The sequence below is a fragment of the Oryctolagus cuniculus genome, chromosome 4 (assembly GCF_051225735.1).
Source record: "Oryctolagus cuniculus isolate XC-2025 breed Fujian yellow rabbit chromosome 4, ASM5122573v1, whole genome shotgun sequence".
Lineage (NCBI taxonomy): Eukaryota > Metazoa > Chordata > Mammalia > Lagomorpha > Leporidae > Oryctolagus > Oryctolagus cuniculus.
The window spans coordinates 16,019,616-16,028,019 of NC_142870.1; positions in this window are offsets into that span (position 1 = coordinate 16,019,616).

Genomic DNA, 8,404 nt, shown 5'->3' on the forward strand with positions numbered 1-8,404 from the left:
CTCTCTGTCTCTCTCTCTCACTATCCACTCTGCCTGTCAAAAAAAAAAAAAAAAAGAAAGAAAGAAAGAAAGAAATATAATGAATAGCTAGCTGAAAGTGGTCTGAACTGATAAAATATCAGAAGGAGAAAATGCAAAGTGTATTTACTTCACTAAAAATTATATGCAAGTCATTATATTTTACATTTTATAATATTTTTTCTCATTTTAAAAATTTTTCTTAAATTTCAAGAAGAATTACTCTTTTTCTTCACATACAATTACAATAATTTATGGGAAACAAAGTACAGTAAAACAACTTCTAATATCTAAAATATATTGTCTTTCAGTATGACAAAATATTTTAAGGTACACTAACATCTTTCTTCTTTATTTATTGATAACTCAATTTTCATCCCGGGCTTATAATGCTTGTCATGACCAATTTTGTTAAAATACATATTGTACTAAGAAAAACTGAAGAATAGAAAAATTGTGAAATAGCAAAACTTTTAAAACCTACTAAGAGCAGGGCATAATCACCAGCTTTTCTCCTTGATACTTTCATCCTGAAACCATAGTTGATACATATGCACGTGCTCATATTCCTGAGTGTGCCTATGTGTTTTAAGGTGAAGAACAGAGTAAGTGGATGAGTTCACAGAAGAAAAAGAAATAGCAGAGTCTCTGGAACCTGGTCAAGAAAAACCCCTGGGAACAACCATTAATCTTTAAGATTTTCATCCCATTCACTAAAGAACAGTGACTCATACAGAGTTATGTGGAAATCAATGGCAAAGTTAATTAAAAACTAAATCTAACGTTTCTTCCTTCAGCAATTTCTTGATGTTAAAAGAAAAGATTGCTCAGGTGAGATATTCAGAAACAGAGGAAGAAAGCAAGGTCAGTTCTGGTTGAAAGATAATGTTCAGAGTTAAGATTTATTTTCTTTTCAAGTTTCAAATATGGACCTTGTCTTTATGTAGCAAAAAAGGGAAGAGATACGTTTCACAGCTTGCATTGACCCCATGATGATGAACATCTAGGAGCTCAGAAATTTCATTCTAAATCGAAAAAAAAAAAAGCTGGAGGGAGACAGAATTAAGAAGGAACTTGATTTTTAAAAACTAGATGAAGATAAAGTAGATTTTTAAGGTGTATTTTTTTCTCTATCTCAGCAGCTGTGGCTTTAATTGAACTCATTGCCTTTCCTGAAAGGACTAAATGGTTTTTTAATCAAGAGCTCCTGTGATTTCCATTTCTTTTTTTTCTTTTTTATTTTTTTTCTTTCAAACTTTTATTTAATGAATATAAATTTCCAAAGTACAGCTTATGGATTACAATGGCTTCCCCCCCCCATAACGTCCCTCCCACCCACAACCCTCCCCTTAACCACTCCCTCTCCCCTTCCATTCACATCAAGATTCATTTTTGTTTCTCTTTATATACAGAAGATCAGTTTAGCATACATTAAGTAAAGAGTTCAACAGTTTGCTCCCACACAGAAACATAAAGTGAAAAATACTGTTTGAGTACTAGTTATAGCATTAAATCTCAATGTACAGCACACTAAGGACAAAGATCCTACATGAGGAGCAAGTGCACAGTGACTCCTGTTGTTGACTTAACAAATTGACACTCTTGTTTATGGCCTCAGTAATCACCCTAGGCTCTTTTCATGAGCTGCCAAGGCTATGGAAGCCCCCTGAGTTCACTGACTCTGATCATATTTAGACAAACATCATGAATTGAGCCAGTCCCAAAGGGACAAATATCATATGTTCTCCCTGATCGGCGACTACTAACTGAGCACCAAGGGGGAAACTTGTTGAAATGAAATGGACACTATGAGAAACAGTGACTTGATCAGCTCTTGTCCTGACGGTTGATGGACAATGTAATACTTTATGCATTTTAGTATTTTTTTTTGTTCTAGTACCATTGGTTGAACTCTGTAATTAACAGACAATTATTCTTAGGTGTTTAAATTTTAACTGAAAAGTGATCCCTGTTAGGAATTTGGAAAACATTATGCTGAGTGTAATAAGCCAATCCCAAAGGGACAAATACCACTTGTTCTCCTTGATAGGTGACAACTAACTGAGCACCAAAAAGGAAACCTGTTAGAGTGAAATGAACACTGTGAGAAATGGTGACTTGATCAGCCCTCACCTTGACTGTTGATGAGCAATTTGATATGTTATCCTTCTTAGTATTTTTTTTTGTTTGTTCTACTTAATACCTTTGGTTGAATACTGTAATCAATACACAATTCTTCTTAAGTGCTGAAACTTAACTGAAAAGTGATCACTGTTAAATGTAAGAGTGGGAATAAGAGAGGGAAGAGATGTGCAATTCGGGACATGCTCAAGCTGACTTACCTCAAACGGTAGAGTTAGAAACATACCAGGGGATTCCAATTCAATCCCATCAAGGTGGCATGTACTAATGCCATCTCACTAGTCCCAGTGATCAATTTCTGTTCACAATTGATCATAATGATAGGACTAAGAACCAAAGGGATCACATAAACAAAAATAGTGTCTGCAAATACTAGCTCATAGAATGAAAAAGGGAGAGAATGATCCAACATGGGAAGTGAGATACACAGCAGACCCATAGAATGGCAGATGTCCTAAACAGCACTCTGGCCTCAGAATCAGCCCTTAAGGCATGCGGATCCAGCTGAAAAGCCCATGTGATTTCTGTTTCAAAGAAGGGATAATATGAGAGGTAATACTATCTGTTGAGGGAAAGGCATCCCTAGGAGTTAACCACACAGTATAATTTTTAAAGAAACTTTGTGTCTACAAGTCTCATAATGTATGACTTACCAGATTGTCCTCAACATCAGAAGCAATGGTTGAGTAACTGTAGCATTGGCTACAAGACGTCTAAGGTGCAATCTACTTGCTCAAGTCATTGGTTAGTTGACTGCTCCAACCTACAGCAGTGAATGGGATCAGGCATTAACTAGTCAAGGATGTCCATAGGAATGGTGGGTCAAAGTGTGCAGGGCAAGAGCAAGCAGGCCCTTTACTAAGGTAATGCAATGCTTGGATATGGTGCCTCTTAGGTTGGAGAGATGTAATAAAGGGGAAACTCAGATTGCAAAATCATGCTCAATTCTCAGTTTTGTTCAAGTCTAGTTCTATATATGAAGGGTAACCTTTTCTGGTAAATGACAGTGTGGAGGAGAGAAGCAGAACAAAATAAAACCAGTAAATCCACCAGAGTGGAGACATGCAACCTAGATTTTATACGCAGTAACTCTAATTCCTGTAAGTCTTGGGTATAAAATGAACAACATTCGACTATCTTGACATGTTGGCATCTGGAAAACTACAAACATGCAGGTTGGATTTGGAGATGAATGTCTTACAGTTAGGCCATGAGCACACCAGAGACTTGTGCTGAAGCTTTGACCACAGAATGTTAGTTGAAGTTTCTGCAATTGTAGACTACCTAATAAGTTAACTGAGACCCCAGAATGGATCTGTGAGCATGTATTGTCTGGTTGGGTGACTGGTTTACACTCTTGTTTTTCTTCTTTCTACTTCTCCTCATTTCCCACCCTTTTTCTAGATCTATAGATCAACTAGACATCCTAGCTGACTTTGAACAGTTCTTCACTCATCTTGAAATCATGAAGTTCTCTAAGTTAAGCTCCTCCTTTCCCTCACATAAGTGTGCTGATTTGGACAATAAATCATAGGATATTTATCCATTGGTCCTCTAACTTGTCCTTCTAGGAGACATAGGGTGTGACAAAAATTAATTAGGATCCCTATCCTGAGGAGCCAATTGTAGACGAGGAATCCCCACCTTTCAGCAGAGTAACCAAGATTCACACTGGACGAGTTGCATTTAGCTTCATATTTCATTTGGGCACTTTGAGCAAATTTTTAAGGTCACATAATCTTCTAATGTTAATGATTGCAATTTCAACTCTCATTTAATGCTAAGTCCAAGTGTTTTCGGTGTACTTCACATTTGATCATATAATACTCAGAGCAGCCCTAAGGCAACTATTAATTTTTACAGTTAAATACGGAGGTTCAGAGAAGATAGATAGTTTGTCCAGTGTTACTTAACTATAAGGTGGCAGATGGTAAAACACTTCCTCTTTTTTATAGAAAGCTTTTATTTAATAAATATAAATTTCATAAGCATAACTTTTGGATTATAGCAGTTCTTCTTCCCATACCTGTCCTCCCACCCCCAAACCATCCCACCTCCTACTCCCTCTCCCATCCCATTCTTCATTAAGATTAATTTTTTAATTATCATTACTTACAGAAGATCAACTCTATACTAAGTAAAGATTTCAACAGTTTGCACCCACACAGACATACAAAGTATAAAGTACTTTTTGAAGACTAGCTTTACCATTAATTCTCATAGTACAACACATTAAGGACAGATGAGACCTCAGTAACCTAAGCCACTGGCGAAAAAGTGGCAGGACACTTCCTCTTTTACATCATCACATTCACACCTTGATCCTTCCTAACTCATAGAGGCTAAGAACCACAGAATAAATCTGGTACCTGACCCTGAATATATCCTATCTCAAGTACTCTCTTAAGCCCCAATTATGAGGTTGGCACTGTGCATTATCATCTCTATTGCAGTAAAGGAAACAACAAATATAGAGATGTGTATTTGCCCCAATGTCAAACTGTTTGTTAATCAAGAAAACTGTGATTCTGACTCCAATCTATCAGAGTCCAGAGCCTGAGTTCTTTTTTTTAAGATTTATTTATTTATTTATTTATTTGAAAGGCAGAGTTACAGAGAGGCAGAGACAGACAGGTCCTCTATCTGCTGGTTCATTCCCCAAATGACCACAATGGCCAGAGCTGGGCTGATCCAAAGCCAGGAGCTAGGAGCTTCTTCCAGGTCTCCTATGTGGGTGCAGGAGCCCGAGGACTTGGGGCATCTTCCATTGCTTTCCCAGGCCACAGCAGAGGGCTGGACTGAAGCGGAGTAGCTTGGACCCGAACCAGCTCCCATATGGGATGATAGCACTGCAAAGGTTTTACTGCTACACCACATAGCCAGCCAGAGTCTGAGTTCTCAATCAAGGCCTATAATGCTATCTTATCTTTTTGTTTTAATGCAAATCTTGACTCCTTTTTTAATGAGTGGTCCACAAAATAATTAGTCATCTCTCATTATCACTTAATGGAATAAATGGAGAGATCACTATTAATGTTCTCTGAAAGCAATATTTAAGCTTGTCAATGCATGCCAAGACACTTAAACAGTAAAACATCATTTCCAACACTCAATATTTAATAAAGTGAACTTTCTACCAACTAGCCCACAAGTTAGTTGTGCTATTGATGATTGGAAATTATTTCTTGAACAATTCCCATTCCTAAGGCATGCCATTTAACTCACATTTAAAATAAATGATGGCATGATATGATAGTTCTTGTGAGTGTCTCAAGTCTTAAAGTGTTTCCAGAAATCCTGTAGGACAACATTACTTGTGAACTCCCAGCTGATTATAAATGTCCAGAGGACTAACTCTGAATATTGTATGTCCTTTAAATATTTAATATAGTTGTTCAGCTTCCTATACATATAGTGGGTAACAAAGATTTGCTAAATAATTAATGAACAATCACTTAACACATGTCACATAGATATTTGCTACAGATTTGAAGAAAATATAGTCATTGCCCTTGAAAATATTAGAATCAAATAAGTCAAATTTCCAAGATTATGTTTTATAGACCACAATCGTGAATGCAACTGAGTTTTCTTTGGATTTGCATCTTCATTTCCTCACAAGAAATATAGTCTGGTAGATTCCTCAGTAAGAGTGCAAAATATATAGCTATTTCAAGAAAAGAAAACACACACACATACTACATACATACATACACATATATGTGGATATGTATCATCACAAAGAATTTTAAGTGCATTCGTAATGTCTTCACTCTATGTATATCTGTTATTAAGCTACTTCCAAAACATCTCTGGAAATGAAGGCTGCTTTTCCTTGTTTTCATGATGAATTCTGTACCTAGAGCAGAAAATTAAAATAAAACAATTTTTAATAAAGACACATCAAGATTTAAAAGTGATTTGGTGGCATTAAGCATAATAAACCAAATTACAGTGATGAAAGAAACATTTTCATTAAAACTATTTAAAAATGGCACTCAAAACTGTAATGTAGGATTGGAATTGAGTCTACATTGTCTCATGAGACCTACAATAACAAATGACAGCTAGAATTTTCAGCTCATCATAACAAATATATAATTAGGTTTGACCTTTTAACAACATTCCAACAAATATAATGATTCATAAGCATGCATGTTGCAAATGAATTAATTGCAAGGGTATCTTTCGCTGAGATATTTAATGATCTCATCATACAGATTTCCTGGATGATTTCCTCTGACTTCCTCTGAAAATAAAGCCACAGAGGCCACACACCAGGTTAATGTCATCAAGCCAGAACTAACCAACATCTACAAGTATACCTATTTCATGTTTTCCCATTTGTGTGGGAACTTTCTCTTTGCTCTCTCTCTTTCCACATCTTAATTTCTCCAGATCTGAACTTGACTTAAAGATACAAGGTCAAATAGAACAAATTATAAGAAATATAACATGATTTTGTCCCATCACCTGCTAATTACCTTTGCCCTTCAATAGTTTGATCTTTAAGTTATTTGGTGCATGTTAGCAACTTGTACATGAGTACTTTTTTAAAATTTGTGGAAAAATGATGTTAAGTTAAGAGGGGTTAAGATGCATGTGTCCCATGATTGAGTGCTTGGATTCAATGTCTGGCTCTGGTTCCTGCTTCTAGCTTCCTGTAAATGCACATCCTGGGAAACAGTGGTGATGGATCAAATATCTGAGCTCCTTCTGTTATGTAGGAAGTCAGATATGAGCTTATGTGTGTGTGACAAAGGCCTAAAGAGTTGACATCTAGGTCCAGCATATGTATCTCAAAGTCATCCCAATAACCTTCCAGGGGCAGCCTAGTATTTACATCCTGCCCTGCCCCTTCTACCCAATAACCTGCCAGGTGGGGGTCCCCGCCCCTTCTGCTTGATACTCTTCCAGGTGCAGCCCAGTATCTGCATTTCAAATATGCATCCTACCCTGCCCCTTCTATCTGATAACCATCCTTCCTCTAAGGCTCCTCTAAGGCAGGGCAACGCCAGCCAGGCTTCCCCCTGTCTGATAACTTCAGGGGAAAACTCAGAAAGGAATTTTTAGTATTTACATCCAAAAAGTCTTTTGTTCTAGGAGGAGAAGATGTGAGAAGGCAAGACCCATCCCCTTAAAAATCCCCGGCCTCAACCAGACTGTGTGCTCAGCCCTCTGCCTCTCTGCTGAGCCGCCCGCCTGCCTGCCCAGGTGTACTCTCTCCACTCAACCATGTAACCCCGCTCCTCCCCCAAGTCTGAGCGACTGGGTGCTCTCTCTCAGGTTCTGTCTGGAGAGGTGCCCATCCATTCTTACAGATGTCCCTTCCCTAATAAACCTTGCTATTTTACTTTCCGCTACTCTCTGTCTCATGCCTGAATTCTTTCTTGGACCCTGCCATTCAATGGTAACACTTCCAACCATATGGGAGAACCAGATTGGGCTCCCAGCTCCTGCTTCAGATCAGCCCAGTTCCAGCTGTTGCAGGTAGTTGAGGAGTGAACCAGCAAATAGGATTTCTCTCTCTCTTTCTCCCGCCTCCTTCCTCAGTCTCTCAAATATATGATTTTTAAGATAAGTTTATTTTGGTGTAAAAGTAATTTGAAGGTTTTTACATAATTCATTTTTCTGTGGGTATTTTAAAGATCCCTTATGTAAGCATTTGTTTCAAGTTTAAATCAGCCTCTCCATCATCACTCCCAGTGACTGGCTCACACAGTGCAGGATTCTGTTCCTGTGGAATGTGCAAATTAATCTAGTAGACCATTAAATTACCCCAGCGTATGTAGAACTTCTCTCATCTCTTCCATTCCGAAACTGGAGAGAACTTACATTTATATTCACCTTCCTTACCTTCCTCTTTATGTTTTCCAAATCTTACTTTATTACTGTGATATAACAAACCCCGGCAAGTTCCCAGGATCTCTCAAAACACATCAGATCTTTCAAGCAAGTGTCCATGTCTAGGAGATACTTCCTAGGTGGAAGTGTTTGTACTTGCCTTGGAAATCTCAGAAGTCATTTGTGAAATAAAGGACACACATTTAAGCCAGATCACAAAATGATACATAACATGTTATGACAGCTGACAACACACCCATAATATGTGTATACCACAATTATTCAAAAATTTAGGAATAATAATGGAGGGGAGGGAGGGAGGGAGGAAGGAAGGGAAGAAGGAGGGAAAGAAGGAAGGAGGGAAGGAAGAAATGGAGGGAAGAAGGGAGGGAGGAAAGAA